General features: G+C 37.7%; 1 protein-coding gene across 3 annotated transcripts in view; it reads left to right on the top strand.

Moving 5' to 3' along the window:
* The window catches only part of NDUFS4 (NADH:ubiquinone oxidoreductase subunit S4), a 123,983-nt gene that overhangs the window by 370 nt on the left and 104,091 nt on the right, over window positions 1-19,522 (top strand). The gene's annotated exons all lie outside the window — the stretch shown is intronic.

The raw sequence follows: 19,522 nt of genomic DNA on the forward strand, positions 1-19,522 counted from the left end.
GGAGTGGGGCTGTCTCCGGAGCTAAGAGCCGAGCCCCCAGAGAGAGGGGGCGGAGTCTCACTCATTTTTCTCCCCACTTTCCGCACCCCTCCATTTTTTACCTGTTTGCCCATCACTCCAGTCTTTACTGGAGGGTTAAATCACTCCCTCCCCTTCCACGGCTTTAGGTGATATTGATTGGGTTTCTGCACTGAAAGACTTTTATTTATCAGGCTGCTTGGGGGGAAAACTTGGTTGGAATTCAACGTTAGTAAAAATATCAGTACTAGTAGTACTGGAAAGTAATTTTTAAAAGACTGGTGGTAATGCCGGGAGTTTTCCCATCCAGAATTTTATTAAAGCCTCACAGTAATACAGTAATTCAGAGATTGTTGTCGTTCATTGTTTTGCCTTGAAGCATTTTTGTGATGGTGATTTCTTTTTCGACTGCGTTACTTAACCCTCCATTTCCCTATTTTTCTGAATTTTCCTGACTTTATTATAGTACTAACACAACAGCATGAGCGCGCACGCGCGCGCACACACATTCTAGCATTTTTGTCTGCGAAGAATTATTTTGTTCCATTGCTATCTTCACAGCTTGTTAGTATAAATACTAACCAGGGCTTATGTTCAGTATCTTCTACATGAGTGCTTAGAACAGCGATGGAAAGACTGGATGGACAGATGTGAAGGGGTGGGAGGAATGGGAGTTGTTAAAAATTGAAAAGAGGGTCTAGTGAAACGCTAATTAGTTTAGTGTTATATTAAACATAAAGGGAATACAGAGAGTTAGAACTAGAGTTAATTAGAAAGGATTTTTGGAGGTAAGTTTTATTAAGGTTTTAAATAGTGGATGATGGATGGGAAAGATGATGTCAGTGGCTTATGAAAAGTCTCGAAGGCAATAATAGAGCGACGTATACATAATACAGTGTCATTGAAAAATAAGAATGCTAAGATTGGGGAAAGGTAAGTCTGTACAACAGTTAACTGTTCTACCCATGAGTATTTCTCTAAGGTGAGATACTCCACTGGTTGACTTAGGTCTAGAATAGAGGTGACCAAGGTTAGTTCTTATTCTCCTAGATACTATGGGCATTAATTTTGCATTCCCGAGAAGTTCACGGTATTCCTAGAACTGAGAACAAATTTGAAGGGTCCATGGCTAATCAAAACATGGATGTATGTCTAAGTCACAGCCATTTTGTTAGCAATTTATAGTTGTCGAAGTTAAGATACTAGATTTTGGAAACTTTGGTAATTAGTACTACTTATCCACATTTAAAGAGTTTCTGCTTGCAAATGTGTTAAAAGAGATTTGAAAATAAAATTTTAAATCATGTAAGATGACCTTTGTTTCAGACTTTAAAAAACTTGAAAGCCAAGGAAAACGAATTTTAAGCTCAAGTGAAACGATACATTTATTTGCTTTCTTTACCACCTTTTTTACCCGAAGAGCTTATGTTGTTCACTTCACCTTGAGAGAAATTTATGGCACGTCTCTCTTAGATATTATTTGCTTTTCGTCCTTAAGCACTCTCTTCACATTATGTTTTGAGAGTAACGAGGATCTGAAAAGGTAGAGCGTGGAAAGAGAACCAATTAATGGGGACATCTGCATCTAAAATTCATTTTATTGTATTGCTTAGAAAATATTTGCAAATGATGTGACATTTCAGATCACTTGAGTGAAATGAAGGGGGATAGAATCAGTAAGGCCCTTGATAAGGAAGGGAGTAGTGAACAAATACAAATATTGAAAAAAAGGAACTATCGGCAGAAGGAAAGAAGCAGTTAACTGCTACATTAACTTACATGAATTTAACTTTAGTATATCAGTAAAAAAACCAAAGAGCAAACCAAAAAACCCAACAATGTGTACACACAAGAAAGAGGAAAAATTGTTTAAACAGTGTAGTTGATTCAGCTGATCTAGTTGCTGAGATCCTGCTTTAGAGTGAGTCTGTTTCCACATGCTTCTTACTTCCCTGGGCTGAAGGAGAGCGGGGACAACCCGGGATATATGGCCTACATTTATTCTTAGTTTCCCTGACTTTCCTAAGGGATTGTCCAGGGTAAGTTTAACTATTTAGGATATTAATCTAAGATCAGATAAAATGGCACTCTATTTCAAAATAGCAATACTTGGGACTCAGGACATGTGATACAGTGTTTTTGTTTTTGTTTTCTTTAACCTATTCATGCATACTTATCTCACCTAGCCCTGTTCTATCACTTCTCAATTGGACTGAGTCTTGTGTTTACCTCAAATATAGCTCCTTAGGGTCTTCAGAGGGTGTTAATTAATACTGGTGGGGACTGAGTGTATGGGACCTTTTTGTGAGGCCTATTTTGTGCTCCAGTCTCTGGCTGTATTTTGTTGCTATGTTTCCTTTTTCAGCGTTAGATAAGCCAGTAGGAATATGAGTCTGCAGGAACCTTCAATGAGTAAGAGGCACTAAGTTTGATAAGAGTTCTGTGTGTATTACACCTTGCTAAGAAACTGTCTCAGCCCTAATTTGAAAAACATTTAGGACATTTAAAATCAGTAGGTTGGCTTCTGCTTCAGATAAGGTGGATAAACAAATTCCCCTGAAGGGCAGCTACGTTTTGCTGTCTGGAACATATCAAAGCCAAGTTTTGTGAGCTTTCAATGTTTTTAATGTGTTTTCTAATAGGTTTCATTGTTTTGCTTATTTTCCTCATTAAAAAATACCCATGATTAGTTGGTCTGTTTTCATCAGTAGCAGACATCTTTGTTGATTTAAATATTTTAACACTAGTAAATATTAGAATAATGTCTTGGCACATAGTAAACCTTACCTAAATAAATGCTGATTTTATTATTGGTTTGAATAGCCTGAATATTTTTCTTTTCTTTAGTCTCGATGGTGGATATCGTGGTAGATGGTATTATTATTTATAATATTAATTTCCATTCCCTGTGACAGGATTATACATCACCACCCCACTGGCCAAGTGACTTGTTTTGACCAATGAATTTTTTTTTTTTCAAGGGGACCATCCCCTCTCCCCGCCTTTTTTTTTTTTTTTTAAATTAATTATTTATTTATTTTTGGCTGCATCGGGTCTTAGTTGTGGCACGGGGGATCTTTCATTGCGGCGCGTGGGCTCGCTCCTCTCTAGTTGTGGTGCGCGGGCTTCTCTCTAGTTGTGGTGCATGGGCTTCTCTCTAGTTGTGGTGCATGGCCTTCTCTCTAGTTGTGGCGCATGGGCTCCAGAGGGCATGGGCTCTGTAGTTGTAGCGCGTGGGCTCTCTAGTTGTGGCACGTGGGCTCAGTAGTTGCCACACGTGGGATTAGTTGCCCCGCAGCATGTGGGATCTTAGTTCCGGACCAGGGATCGAACCCGTGTAATCTGCATTGGAAGGCAGATTCTTAACTACTGGAGCACCAGGAAAGTCCCTTGACCAATGAAATGTTAACCAGGAATGTTATACCATGTCAAGCAGAAGCTCCAAGAGCTATCCCATGTTTTGCCATGTCATTTTTTCCTCTGCTGTCCCTGGTGGGGTCTTTTCTTTCAGCCTAGATCCTGGAATAAAGATAACATGGAGGAAAGCAGAAGCTGATTCTTATAGGTTATATAAAATGTAAAGTGACTAAGAAACAAACTTTGTTATAAGCCACGAAGTTGTTTGGATTGTTGGCTGCCTCAGCATAACAACCTATACTGACTCTTCTACACACAAGTGAACGTGCACACACACACTTGAAAATGAGCAGGTTTTTTTTTCTTTAATAAATTTATTTATTTTTGGCTATGTTGGGTTTTCGTTGCTGCGCGCGGGCTTTTCTCTGGTTGTGGCGAATGGAGGCTACTCTTCGTTGTGGTGCACGAGCTTCTCATTGTGGTGCCTTCTCTTGTTGTGGAGCACAGGCCCTAGGTGCACGGGCTTCAGTAGTTGTGGCATGTGGGCTCAGTAGTTGTGGCTCATGGGCTCTAGAGCACAGGCTCAGTAGTTGTGGTGCACGGGCTTAGTTGCTCTGCGGCATGTGGGATCTTCCTGGACCAGGGATTGAACCTGTGTCCCCTGCATTGGCAGGCGGATTCTTAACCACTGCGCCACCAGGAAAGTCCCTAAATAGATTTTTTTTTTTGTACTCAAGCACTTTGACAAGTGTACTGATTCCTCTTTTGTTTTCAAATTTAAAACAGAGGTGGAAATGAATTTAATTTGAGAAAGGGTACTCACAGAACATGAGAGCTCTTTAGGAATAATAGTAACTAAATGTGATTATTAGACTTGCTGTGTGCAAGCTACTTTACATGAAGTTTTTAAAAGTTGATAATACATGGGACTTAATGAAGAAAGATGGGGCAACTTGATTCCTGTATAATACATTTTAGAGAGGTCTCTGGGTGTGGGGTGAATGCAGAATAAAACCATTTCAAATGGAAAAGCTTCTAAAATATATCCTTTGGTGAACACTGAGAATCATTTTTATGATGTTTATTCTGAGTACAAATTAATAATGGCAGCTAACATTTATTTCTCACTGTGTATTAGCCACTGTGCCAAGGACGTTACCTTTGTTATCCCATTTCTCACAGTAATCCTACAACTCACATGTTTTTATTCTCATTTTTCAGACAAAGAAACAGATTTTAAGTTTACATTACTAGGAAATAGTCTGACTTAGCAATTTAAAGGAATATGTTGACTTCTGCAGAGAGAAATATTATGTCTGATAATAGTAACTTAAAACCTCAGTGTCTTATCTGTTTTCCTTTTAGCAAGGTATATATATATATATATATATATTATTTTATGTTGGAGTATAGTTGTTTAACAATGTTCTATTAGTTTCAGGTGTATAGCAAAGTGATTCAGTTATACATATACATATATCTATTCTTTTTCAAATTCTTTTCCCATTTAGGTTATTACAGAATATTGGGCAGAGTTCCCTGTGCTATACAGTAGGTCCTTGTTGGTTATCTATTTTAAATATAGCAGTGTGTACATGTCAGTCCCAAACTCCCAGTCTGTCCCTCCCCTCAAGGTATATTCTTTATTTAAAAGACTATCTGATGCTCTTTACTTTCATTCCATCGTTCCTTTTATACAGCTAGAGTCTCCAATTGAGGAATTAGGGTTTTTTGTGGTTATTTTTGTGGTAAGGATTTTTTCCCCTAAATTTTGTAATTATTTTTGATGAGAGACTTTGTATAGGTAACTTGATTATTATACTTTCTTACCCTCTTAAACAAAATACATGTAAGGTATGTATTAAACAAGATATACTGAACGTATTTTTCTTTTTCTTTACTCTAGTGATCATTAGGAAATAGAGTTACTGTATTCTGCTGCCTTTAAAAACTATCAAGTGTCTGCTGTGCTTTCTGAGTTCTTGTGTCTACTTTTTAATAGTGTTTTTGTATCCTTCCTTGACTGGTCTGCTCCCCTTTAGCAGTTCCACTGCCACTTTTTGTTTATCATGGATTTGAATACCAAGCAAGTAAAACCTGGTAGAATTTTGTGTAAAATGAAGTAGGCTTAATAAAGCTTTGATAATGGCTGAAATTTACTTTGTTGTGATTAAAGCCTTGAACTTTTTAAAGGTTGACAGATAATACATATAATACATGAGCTCTTATTATAACTTTTCTTTTTTTCAGTTTGCAGTATCCAGAGACCCTGATGGAACCTTTGCAGTGATCACATTCTTCATAACAACTTTCATCTAAATATTTGGATATTTTAGCAAACTGTTCTAAGACTTTTGTCCTTTAAGTAATGGCATGAGAACAATTCAGAATTTCTGTTTCAAATTCTCTGTTTGTTACTGAGTATTTTAGTAGGTGTATACAACCTTAGGTTCTTTAGAACTAGTTAGTTGCTCAAATGTGACTTTTCCTTCTTGTCTTTACTCACTAGACTTAATTTTTCCTCTATGGGATCATGCTCCAGTTCAGTTGTTTTTAAACCCTTGCTGTGCATCAGAATCACTTGCTGTGTGCATAAATAATTCAGATGCCTTGGTCCCAGTATATATTGGTTCAGTAAATTTAGGTTGAGACCTAGCTCTACAGTGATTCTGAAGGGAAGCTAGGGCTGAAAACTACTGTTTTGGTTTTTTTTGTTTAATAGTTTCCATGCTATGTCTTGAAGGACTTCAAAATGCATTTTGCCTTAGGTGGAGGAGATTTCCAGAAACAAATGCTTCTATTTTTGCATGTTTTCCTAATCTAAGTTTTGTTTTTCACCCATGTATAGTATAGAGGCTTTTTCTTGGAGAAACTTTCCTTTGAGGCAAAGCAGGCATTTTGATAATTTTGGAGAAAGCAGGCCATGTTACTCGCTCTCCAGAGACTCTTGTTCTTCCTTTTGGAAGGGCTCAGGTTTAATATAGCGCAGCTGTTGAACTCTGCCCTTCAGAGTTTTAAGAAGAAAGTGTTTTATCCTTTAAAATGGAAATGCCTTTTTTAGGGAGGTGGTCTTTGGCTGGATATAGTTCTCTAAGAAAGCTTTTCTAGAGTTCTTTTGTTTCAGTGATTTCTTAGAATTATTTCAGATGTTGAGAGCACTGTCTCTGAAGTAAAGATCTGGCTGCTTTTCCAATGTGTTTTGCTGTATCCTTAACATAGCTAGATGAAGAGTTTATTTCTTTGTGTTTTCTAGGACTTAAAAATATGTTCTTTTCTTCATTCAGCCACTCCATACATAAGTAAATGGTCCTTGAATAGGGTTTACTAGACAAAAGATCCTGTTCTAGATGACTGTTCAGCAAGCCATATGCTTCTCCTAAAAATGTCAGTCTGTCTTGATGAGCTTTAAAGTGAATACAGATGTTTTGGCTCTTTTGAGGACTACCACCCTTTGTGTGGAAAGAGTGCTTCTTTTTCAAGAAATTTCTTCAATATACTTATAGAAGTTTGCATGAAATTTATATTTATAACTTTTGTCTCTTAAGTCTAATGAAATTAGATTTAATTAGACATTAGTAATTTGAATTTAATTTTAATATCCTTAGTACAAATGAGATTTGGAGAAATAAAATGGGTCTTATTAAGGCTTTTGTTAAGATTTTGAATTTATTTGGTCTTTTTAAAAATTTGTAACTTAGAGTGCTATTTAATATTTTTATGCAATGAAAGGTGATATTTTGGCAGGAAGGGATACCTTTTTAGATGTTCGGTGTCTTCTACTTTGGTAGGTTAACTGTAGAAGTTATAATTCATAGATTCATGTAATGTTTGAGGTGGAAGAAAACTCTTGGATCATCCTGTCTGACCCTTTGTTTAATGCAAGGATCTCCAGAACTTCCTGCTTCTTGATTATCTAGCAGTTGAGGAATATATGGTGAATTACTGGTAGCCCTAGAAAACCCTCTATATTTTTAGGTTCACTGGTAAATGAAGTTTCTCTTTAATATTATATGGAAAAATTCTAACTCTCGTGCACATGTCAACTCTTCAGATAATTGAAGACATTTGTCATTGGTCATTCTCCTTCTGAGTCTGTGCTCCAGGCTTAGCATGTCTAGTTTGTTTACCCCTAATTAATGACCAGATTTATTACCTCTTGGTACTCCTTAGGATGAATTTCATTTTTTCAGTATCTTTCTTTGAACTATATACTGTATTTTAAACTAAATGAGATGATCAGGAGTGGTAGTCTAGTGAATTTAAACCAAATTATAGAAAAGCATTGACTCTCAATTGGATTTAACATTTTTTAATTTTTAAAATTATAAAGAAAAATCCACTATTTTCCTTTTGGTGAACAGTTTTTAGAATTTTAACAAATGTATAGATTTGTGTAACCATCTCAATAATCAGGGTACAGAATACCAAAGGACTTCACCCCAAAAGACTCCACCCCAAAAGAGTCCCTCCCTACCCTTGTAATCTCTGGCAACAAATAATCTTTTCTTCATCTCCATAGTTTTGTAATTTTGAGACTGTAATATAAATGGAACCATATGGTATACAACCTTGTGAAGATTGGTTTCTTTCACTTAACATAATGCCTTTGAGATTCTTCTAAGTTGTGTGTATCAATAGTTCATTCTCTTTATTGCTAAATCATATTCCATTGTTTGGATATACCACAGTTTATCCATTTACCCCTTGAAGAACATTTCAGTTTTTTCCAGTTTTTGACAGTGGTAAATAGAGCCACTTTAAACATCTGTGTACAGAACTTTATGTAAACATGATTTAATTTCTCTAGAGTAGATACCCAGGAGGGAGATTTCTGGGCCGTAGGTAATATACTTCAACTTTATAAGGTACTGCAAAACTATTTTTCAGAGTAGTCATACCATTTTGCTATTCCAGCAGCAATGTATGGAAATTTAGTTGCTCTGCATCCTTATTAACATTGGTATTGTCAGTATTTTTAAATTTAGCCATTTTAATTGGTGTCTAACGATAATTCAATGTGTTTTTTTTTTTTTTTTAACAATCAAGCTTTATTCTTTCTAACGTCAGTTTTTATTTATTTATTTATTTATTATTATTTTTTTGGTTGTGTTGGGTCTTCGTTTCTGTGCGAGGGCTTTCTCTAGTTGAGGCAAGCGGGGGCCACTCTTCATCGCGGTGCGCGGGCCTCTCACTATTGCGGCCTCTCTTGTTGCAGAGCACAGGCTCCAGATGCGCAGGCTCAGTATTGTGGCTCACGGGCCTAGTTGCTCCACAGCATGTGAGATCTTCCCAGACCAGGGCTTGAACCCGTGTCCCCTGCATTAGCAGGCAAACTCTCAACCACTGCGCCACCAGGGAAGCCCCCATTGTGTTTTTTATAACAACTTTATTGAGATATAATTACCATATAATTCATTCATATAAAATGTATGATTTGATGGTTTTTAGTATATTCACAGAGTTGTGCAACCATTCACAGTCAATTTTAGAACATTTCTATCACTCCAAGAAAAAATCCTGTGCTCGTTAGCTGTCACTCCCTGTTTCTCCCTTCCCCTAGCCCTAGGCAACCACCAATCTGCTTTCTGTCTTTTAGGTTTGCCTACTCTGGACATTTCATACAAAGAGAATCATATGTGATCTTTTGTGACTGGCTTCTCAATGTTTTCAAGGTTTAACCAAGTTGTAGCATGTATCAATACTTGATTCTTTTTTATTGATGAATAATGTTCTATTGAATGGACATATCACACTTTATCCACAAGTTGATGGACAGTGGGGCTGTTTTCACTTTTTGGCTAGTATGAATAACGTTCTGTGAACATTTTTGTACAGGTTTTTGTGTGACACAGGTTTTCATTCTTTTAGGTATATACGGAGGGGTTGAATTGCTGGACAATATGATAACTCTGTGTTTAGCCCTCTGAGTAACTGCCAGACTCTTTCCAAAGTGTCTGCACCACTTTACATTCCCACCAGCAGTGAATGAGGGTTCCATTGGCTTCACAGTCTTGCCAACACCCGTTATTACCATCTTTATTATAACCATCCTAGTGAGTATGAAGTGGTATCTGGTGGTTTTGATTTGCATTTCCATCATGGATAACTCATGTGGTTTTAATATGTATTTCCCTAATGGCTAATAATATTGAGGTGAAGTGTCTGTTATGTCTTTTGCCAATTTTTAAGTTGGGTTGTTTATTTTCTTATTGTTGAGCTTTGAGCGTTCTTAAAATATTCTGAATATAAGATCTTTGTTAGATATGTAGTTTGCAAATATTTTCTCCCCATCTGTAGCTTTTCTTTTCATTCTTTTAACAGTATCTTTCAGAGAGTAAAAGTTTTTAATATTGATAAAATTCACCAGTATTTTTCTCTTATGGACTGTACTTTTGTTGTCATATCAAAGAACTCTTTGCCTAACCCCAGGACATGAAGATTTTTTCCTCTGTTTTCTTCTTGAAGTTTTGAAATCTTTTTATTCAGATCTATGATCCATGTTGAGTGAATTTTTATATAAAGTGTGAGATTTAAGTTGAGCTTAATTTTTTTTTGCATATGGACGTATATTTGTTCCAACACCATTTATTGTAAAGACTATTCTTTTACCACTGAATTGCTTTGGGGCCTTTGTCAGTAATCAGTTGACTATATTTGTCTGGGTCTGTTCCATTGATCTAAATCCGTTTGCCAATACCACATAGTCTTGATTACTATAGCTTTATAGTTAATGTATTGTAATTGAGGAGTTGTGATTCTTCCAATTTCATTCTTGTTTTTCAAAAATTTTTTAGCTATTCTAGTTCCTTGGCCATTTTGTCTAAATTTTAGAATCATTTTTATCCATATCTCTGAAAAATCCTTCTGAGGTTTTGGTTGGTGTTGTTTTAGAGCTATAGACTAATTTGAGGAGAGCTGTCATTTTTACTGTGCTGAGCCTTCCAGTCCATATATATGGACGTCTCTTCATTTATTTATTGATTTCTTTCATCAGTGTTTCGTAGTTTTGAATCTGCAGATCCTGTATGTTCTGTTAGATTTATGCCTACGTATCTCAGTTTGGGGGAGCTATGGTAAATAGCCTTGTTTTTTAAAATTTCAGTTTGTAATTGTACATTGCCATATATAGAAATAGGACTGATTTTTGTGTGTTTGACTTTGCAGGCAACCTTGCTATATTCATTTGTTAGTTTTTTATGTATTTTGTAGATTCTTGGGGATTTTTTAAGTAGGTAATCATGTAGTATGTGAGTAAGGACAGTTTATTTATTCTGTCCAATCTCTATACCTTTGTTTCTTTTTGGTTTCCAGAAGTGTTAAACAAGGGTGGTGACAGTAGACATTCTTGCCATTTACTGATCTTAAGGGAAAGCTTTCAGTTTTTCACCGTTAAATATAATGTTAGCTAAAGATTTTTTTGGTAGAAATGCCTTTTATCAGATTGAGGAAGTTTCTACTCCTAGATTGCTAATAGTTTTTTTTTTTTTTTAATTAATTAATTAATTTATTTTGGCTGTGTTGGGTCTTCATTTCTGTGCGAGGGCTTTCTCTAGTTGGGGCAAGCGGGGGCCACTCTTCATCGCGATGTGCCGGTCTCTCACTATCGTGGCCTCTCTTGTTGCAGAGCACGGGCTCTAGACACGCAGGCTCAGTAGTTGTGGCTCATGGGCCTAGTTGCTCCGCGGCATGTGGGATCTTCCCACACCAGGGCTCGAACCCGTGTCCCCTGCATTGGCAGGCAGATTCTCACCCACTGCGCCACCAGGGAAGCCCCCGCTAATAGTTTTTAATCATGAATGGATGTTATATTTTATCTAATGCCTTTTCTGTATCAATTGATATATTATTATGGTTTTTCTTCTTTAGCCTGTCAATATGTTGAATTATGTTGATTTTTCAAATACTGAAGCAGCCTTGCATTCTCAGGATAAATCCCACTTGGTTGTGTTATTTAATTCTTTTTATATACTTCTGTGTTTGATTTGCTAATACTTTGTTGAGGATTTTTACATCTATATCTATGAAGGATATTGGTTGTAGTTTTCTTTTTATGTTCTATTTTTGTTTTGATATCAGGGTATAATACTGGACTCATAACATGAGCTAGGAAGGACTTCTTCATCTTCTGTTTTCTTTTGAATTGCTTTAGTTCCATCCCACAAATTTTGATATGTTGTATTTTATTATCTTTTGGTTCAAAATATCTTATTTCCCTCCAGACTTCCTTTTTGATGCATGGATTATTTAGAAATGTTTTAATTTCCAAGAATTTGGAGATTTTTCCTCTCATCTTTCTGTTTCTGATTTCTAGTTTAAGTCCATTATGTTCTGAAGACCCGATTCCATGGGGTTTCCCTTTTTAGTTTCCATCTAGAAACTTGTGGCTCTTGCTACCTTGTTCTGTAGTGCAGTCCTACAGTTACATTTGCATCAGGGGCTAAGGGATGGGAAGACAGAGAGAGAAAAAAACCAAAAAAGCAGTAGGTGTTGGTCCTACCTTCTTAAAATCACAACTTCATTGAATGGAGAAGAAGGTTTCCTTCCCTCTAGTTCTTGGCTCTTGCAGGTTTCCATGTGTGGAAGCTGTAGGATTGCCTACCGCTTGGTGCATGAGAAAACAAAGAAAAGAGAAAAAAATGGGTGATTTCCCACTCAAACATTTCTGTTAGTTCCCTTTCTAGCTTCTTGGGACAGAATGCTTCTCCTCCAGAAGTGCTCGTTTCTAGGTTTCCAGTTGCATTAAGTTCAGGCAAGGGCTACTGGAGGGAAAAAATATGGTAAACTCGTCTCTGGTTGAGTGATACTTTGAATTTTGGTAATCTTCCCTGATCTGCTTGCTATTTACTTTTCAGTGTTCAAATAGCTTTTCCAAGCATTGTGTCCAGAATTTATGGTTGTATTCAGTGGGAGAGACAGGATAGAGTGTGCTTACTACATCTTACCAGGGCCAGCCAGCCTAGGATGAATTATTTAAAAGCTAAATTCTAATATTTCTTGCATTTTAGCACATCTGAATAGATTTAAAAGATCTAAAAGGTGACCCCCAAAAAGTTCTTCATAGAATCAGATTCTAAACCGTTGATTCTCAACTGTGGTAGGAGGAAGAATCTTAGAAATGGGCCAGAGGAAGGGTTTCAAAGAAAATACATGTGCCCTTGGTTGAAAATTATGACATTTAATAAAAGACGGAAATTTGTTGCCCATGTAAATGGGCAGAAAAATACATTGAGTCACTGTATTAGACCACCAACCAATAAATCTTAATTTCTTTGAGAGGGTGTAGGAGTCAGAGATTTATTTTGAGTAACTGATGGAAGTGTTGGTGACTTCCTTCTAGAGATGTATACACTCAAATATATAAAATCAAGAGTTACATTTCCAGGGGATTCATGGATCCCAGGCTTTGTAGCCCTTCCATAGAGAGCATTAGATCTTATACGACGTTTTGTTTATACTAGCTCTTGTGTAGACCGTTCTCAGTTGCAAGTGACAGAAACCTAGAAACTCAAACGACTAGCATAGACAAGAAGATGAAATTGGTTTATATTGGTATTATCAAGCAATGAAAAGGGCAAGGGTACTGCTAACTGGTCCCAGGGGTCAGAGCTAGAAAGCTACTAGGCTCTCTCTCTAATTTGTCTCTGCCATTTGTCAGCTACTACTTCAGCTTGTTTTCTTTGATGTGGCAGATATCACAGCTGATGGAACACAATAGTGTTCAGCTATTTAACACTGAAAAACTGAAGTTTTTTTCAGGCTTATATCTCATAGCTTTATCATGAGGGAGGGACTGAAAATCCCTTTCTTTGGTACCAAGTTTTAAAAATCTTGGGGGAGGGCTTCCCTGGTGGCACAGTGGTTAAGAGCCCGCCTGCCAATGTATGGGACACGGGTTCGAGCCCTGGTCCGGGAGGATCCCACATGCTGTGGAGCAACTAAGCCCATATGCCACAACTACTGAGCCTGCGCTCTAGAGCCCGTGAGCCACAACTACTGACCCCACATGCCACAACCACTGAAGCCCACACACCTAGAGCCCATGTGCTCTGCAACAAGAGAAGCCACCACAATGAGAAGCCCGTGCACCACAACGAAGAGTAGCCCCCCGCTCGCCGCAACTAGAGAAAGTCTGCGCGTAGCAACGAAGACCCAATGCAGCCAAAAATAAATAAATAAAATAAATAAATTTATTAAAAAAAATCTTGGGGGAATACTCAATTGAGTCAGATTAAACAGACTAAGGGTTTACTATGATATAGCCATTGTTTGTAATTGTACTTATGCTGTTGTATCATATGCATATAGGTTATAGAAACTCTGGAAGTCGGTTGTAATGAAAGCTGGGCCCCTTGAACAAAAATTAAGAACCAGGAATATTTTATTTATTCATTTATTTTTTATTTTTTGGTTGCGTTGGGTCTTCGTTGCTGTGCGCGGGCTTTCTGTAATTGCTGCGAGAGGGGGCTACTCTTCGTTGCTGTGCAAGGGCTTCCCATTGCAGTGGCTTCTCTTGTTGCAGAGCACAAGCTCTAGGCGCGCGGGCTTCAGTAGTTGTGGTGCGCGGGCTCTAGAGCGCAGGCTCAGTAGTTGTGGCGCACGGGCTTAGTTGCTCTGCGACATGTGGGATCTTCCCGGACCAGGGATCGAACCCATGTCCCCTGCATTGGCAGGCGGATTCTTAACTACTGCGCTACCAGGGAAGTCCCAAGAACCAGAAATATTTTATATTGCAGTATCTTTAGGGAACAAATAATGTTTGTATATATTGTATAGACTGATCTCTTACCTTTTTCTTAAAGAACTCTGGGGTTTTGCTTGCTAAGTTTGCTCACTCATTCGATAAATACTTGTAGTTCTTTTCTAGTCTCCAAGACTGCAGTTCTACACTTTAATAGGATGTATGCCCTTGGAACATCTGCTCTGAGGATGAATGTGTTAGGGTAAAAGTGTTCAATCCAAGGATAGGTGATCATTTCTTAGGATCTTGTGCATGGGCTTTGTCTTAGGATGGCATTTCCCAAAGAAGAGTATGAGACCAAGACATGGGTATAGGTGGTTTATTTGAGAGTTGACATAGGAACTAGAAGTGAGGAGCTCTGGAGTGAGACAGGGAAGGAAGGAAAAGGGGGATAATTGAGATTGCTGCAGTGAGTAAGCAGTAAGAGGCTCAGTTCCACCGGAATCTCCTAAGCCTACAGAATGCCTTTCAGTATTATCCATTTGAAAGCTGGAAGGCTTGAACATTTATCTACTGGTTCTCATTTCCCTTTGGTTGAAGGTGTTAACTCCTCTGTACTCTGAGCTATACTAGTGCTCCTGAAGACCCTCAGGCATAATGGGTTCACTTCAGGTGGGATACTGGATGATGACCCGAGTCTGAGCTTCTATAGCTGTGACTGAAAAGAAAAATGGGCCAAAGGAATGTAATGTGAGCACCAAAGGTATCAGTTATAGGCTTCCTTATAACTCAGGAGTCTCTGCAACCTTTTTTGGGGGGAGGGGAGTTGCTAATAAGAATTCTTTTTATTTTTTTTTTAAAGTTTTATAACATTTTAATTTATTTATTTATTTTTGGCTATACTGGGTCTTCGTTGCGGTGCGTGGGCTTCTCTGATTGCGGCTTGTGGGCTCAGTAGTTGTGGCGTGCAGGCTTAGTTGTAGTATGTGGGATTTTAGTTCCCCGACCAGGGATCGAACCTGGAACCCCCTGCATTGGGAGTGCAGAGTCTTAACCACTGGACCACCAGGGAAGTCCCAAGAATTCTAATATCTATAATTTATTGAACACTTAGGCACTGTGGTAATTGCTTTATGTATGTTATTTCATTTCATGAAAGTGAATGATCTCATTTTAGGTGGTCTATTGATAATTATATTATAGTTTAATCTATTCCTAGGGTTGTAAATAACTCATATTTATTAGAATTTGCTTTTATTCACCAATATTCTGAAGGACATGACAAAGGATCAGGACACTGAGGTCTTACAACTCATTGAACTGTAAATAATAATAGAAGTTCTCTAGGGAAGAGAACAATTCCATGTTTAAAGAATTCATGATGGCATAATACTCCCGTATTGTGTACCAGTTGACCAGTGACTGTAACATCCCAGCAGACAAAGGTCAACAACCTACAGAGTTTTCTTTGAATTTGAGAATGTAACAGGTACTAGTGGCCAGTAACCTAGTTGATCTCATTCTCTGGGTGAGCATATATTTTCCTTTCACTGACACTGTCTAAATGATTTAATGGGAGTTTTGAGAACTTTTTTCTACTGCTATCTTTTAGGCTCTTGCTCCTGTCCCACTGTCTTCTCTGATTACCTTGGTGGTAGCCTTGCTGTCCATCTTATTAACGTGTTTCAGCATACCATGTTAGTGCACAGTTAGTAGTGGTGTGGATACAATGTGCATCTGGGGTTATTTCACAAATTTCAGTTTTCTTTTCCTTCAGTTGAGACTTAAAACATTGGTATTCTGCTGCTGCTGAAGTTAATGGTTTAAGTACATCTTAGTTACTGCTTGTAAATGGCCCCTCTTTAGGGCTCAAGTTTTTATTTTGGTCCCCAATTTAATCTTTTGGTTTTGAGTTCAAACTGTTGATGTGGCCAACTCCCTTAAAATCTCTTTACTTAGTGTCCTTGACTCTAGCTTGGGAAGAACTGCTTTCCAGAGATTTTCTATTAACTCCCGATATTAGCCATGCTGCCAGGCTAATTCTTAGTTTCTTAGCTAATTAGCTTCTGGCTAATTCTGCCATTCTTAGCTTTTTCGTACTTGAAATCCTCATCACATCAGTTAATACAGTAGTTAGGAGCACATGTTTTAGAGTCAACTTTACCGACATTTGAGTGCCACCTCTGACATTTCTTGCTCTGTGTCTACTTTGTGCCTGTTTTCTGTTCTGTAAATTGGATATAATAATCTGTTTCATAAAGTATATAAAGTGCTTGGGGCAGTGCGCAGCATATGCTAAGGCCTAATTGTAACAACAAAATTATCATCGTCATTAACATCATCATTATTATTCTTTCTTTTGTGACTTCTTTCTTTTAGTTCTTATTCCTTTCTTTCTTCCCCACCTCTTTTCCCCCCTCCTTTCATAAATCTTACCTATATTCTAGTTCCTCTTCCTGGATTATTAGAGCATCTTAGATTTTGTCTGTTTATTTACAGTATTTTATTCACTAGTATGTAAAAGATTTATCTGCACCTGGCTTTTTCCAGATCGTGACCTCCCATGCACTCCTCAGCTCAGTGTAATCTATTTTTGTATCCACCATTCCACTGAAATAGCTTTCATCAAGGTCGACAGTGAACCTGTTGCTAAATGAATAGACTCTTCTCAGTCCTTATCTTACATGACCGTTGCAATCCAAAAGGATGACTTTCTCATTCTTGAAAGATTCTTCCTTTCACTTCTATTTTGGCTTTCCTCCTCAGTTCCCTTTGAATGCCCATCATCTTTTGCCCATTCCTTGAACTGCTAGTGTTTCTGAGAGTTTGATTTATAGTTCTTTACTCTTTTAAAAGTGTTTTACGTTATATAATATTTTATATACACATGAATGTATGTAACATATGTATGTTAGGAAGCATAATGGCAAAATGAATTGATGTGGACTCACCATTCAATTTAAGAATTACCAATACCTTTATTCTTTGCATACTCTCTGTGATAGGCTGAATGATACCCATTCGGCCTAAAATCTCCATGTCTTTTTTTTTTTTTTTTTTTAATATTTATTTATTTAGGTTGCACTGGGTCTTAGTTGCAGCTCGCTGGGTCCTTAGTTGCGGCACGTGGCCTTCTTAATTGCAGCTTGCTGGCTCCTTAGTTGTGGCAGGTGGGCTCCTTAGTTGTGGCATGCGAACTCTTAGTTGCGGCATGCATGTGGGATCTAGTTCCCTGACAAGGTATCGAATCCAAGCCCCCTGCATTGGGAGCGTGGAGTCGTAACCATTGCACCACCAGGGAAGTCCCCCAAATGTCCACGTCTTAATCCTCAGAACATGTGAATATTACTATTACCTTGGATGCAAAAGTGACTTTCTAGGTATGATTAAATTGAGGCTCTTGAGATGGGAAGTTATCCTATTGGGCCTGATGTAATCAAAATGGTTCACATAAGAAAGACACAGGAGGAGTCAGAGGAGAAGGAAATATCACCATGGAGGCAGAGACCAGAGTGATTTGACCACATGGTAAGGCAGCCTGTAAGAGCTGGAAAAGACAAGGAACAGATTCTCCCCTGGCACCTTCGGAAGGAACCAGCCTTGCTGACACATTGATATTAGCCCTGTGAGATTCATTTTGGACTTCTGACCTCCAAAACTGTAAGAGAGTAAATTTGTGTTGTTTTAACCCACCAACTTTGTGGTAATTTGTTACAGCAGCAATAGGAAACTAGTACACTCTTCCTGTATCTCATTATCTACTGTGACTTCAGTTACCATCTATTTATACGAAAGCTTAAACGTATATAGTTCATTTGCATCATATACACTCTTCACAGAAGAAAGTCAACCCATATACATGGCAAATAAGAGTAGAAAATGTTTTAAAAGCATTTAAAAATTCAAGTTGGATCTTTCATGTTCTAGTTAGTGATCATTTAGTACCCAACCAAAGAAACAGCAGTTTGTCCCAGTGCTAGAGGACTGGCTTATTAAGAGATGGTATATGGGTCTCCACTGTGGGGTGAGAGGGCTTCCTAACGAATTTCCAAAGATAATTTTTACTGTTTGCAGTTTCTGCATAACACAGTGACTTTAGGACCTACTTTCCATCTAAGATATGACTCTGCATCTATTTCTTGAATTCTAGACCCTTAGAACTAACCACTTGGATTTTCCACAGGCATCTTAACCACAGCATATCTGAAACAATTTGATAATGATCATCTCTTCCACCACTTCATTCATTCTCCCTCTTAGTTACTGTCACCAACACCCAGCCAGTTATCTGAGCCAGAAACCTATGTATCATTCTTGTCTCCTCCCTCTCTTAGGCCTCCTATCAATGTCATTCAATCCTAGTATTCATTTTCCTAACTCTCGTTCAATTTCATCCTTACTGCAACTGCAGTTACTATCATCCAGCCTCCTAACTGGTCTGCTTGCCATTGGTATTAATTTGTTCTCCATGTTGCCTGGAGGATAAAGTCCAAACTTCTCAACATGCCACAGAGGCCTTCATATTCCCTGCTCACATCTTCTGTTCATTTTTTGGCATTCATCCTCTCCTCAGTTCCCTTCTGGCCCAATCTCCAGCCATATGCAAATTATATTTTGGTGTTTCTGAACTACTTGCTATCCCTGACTCCTGACATTTGTATGCTCTCTTACTCTCTCCTATGTGGTTATGGTTCTGTCTGCCTAGACTGTTTTTTCTGCTTTCCCCTCTGTCCTTCCCTTCCCTTAACCCCACCTCAACACCCTTTGCCTATTTAAGGTCTATTTATCCTTCAGGTGGCACTTTAACCATCACTTTCTCTAAGGAGCATTATTTGAATTCACAAGCTGAGGTTAAATACCAATTTTGTGTGGTCTTAGAGTGCCTTGTTCTTATGTCTTACCTCTTTCTAGTAATAGTTATGCTTCATTATGATTGCCTATTTCCTTGTCTGTGTTTCCCAATAGTCTTAAGTTCTTTGAGAGAAGGAACTATTTTCTTCACCTTTTTCCTTTCACAGTGTAACACAGAACTTAGATACTCACTAAACATCTGTGGGCTCATTTGATTATGCAATAGTATAGAAAATTTAAGATATTTCATAGCAGCATCTCCTTAAGCAGGGTAGCATTTTAGATTTTTGTTTTCCTTATGAAATAACTATTTGGGTTTTAAATGTAAGCATCATGGGCAATGTTGTTATAGATTACTGGAAAATGATGACTTTTTTTTCATTTTAAATGTCCTGCTTCTTCCTTATATTGAACAATAGTATTGCATATTGCAGACTTTATCTTTTTTTAATCCTTTTTCAAAAATTGAAGTATAGTTATTTACAGTGTTTCAGATGTACAGCAGAGTGATTCAGTTATACATATATATCGATTCTTTTTCATTATATGTTATTACAAGGTAATGAATATAGTTCCCTGTGCTATACAGTAGGTCCTTGTTGTTTATCTGTTTTATAT

The sequence above is a fragment of the Balaenoptera musculus genome, chromosome 3 (assembly GCF_009873245.2).
Source record: "Balaenoptera musculus isolate JJ_BM4_2016_0621 chromosome 3, mBalMus1.pri.v3, whole genome shotgun sequence".
Lineage (NCBI taxonomy): Eukaryota > Metazoa > Chordata > Mammalia > Artiodactyla > Balaenopteridae > Balaenoptera > Balaenoptera musculus.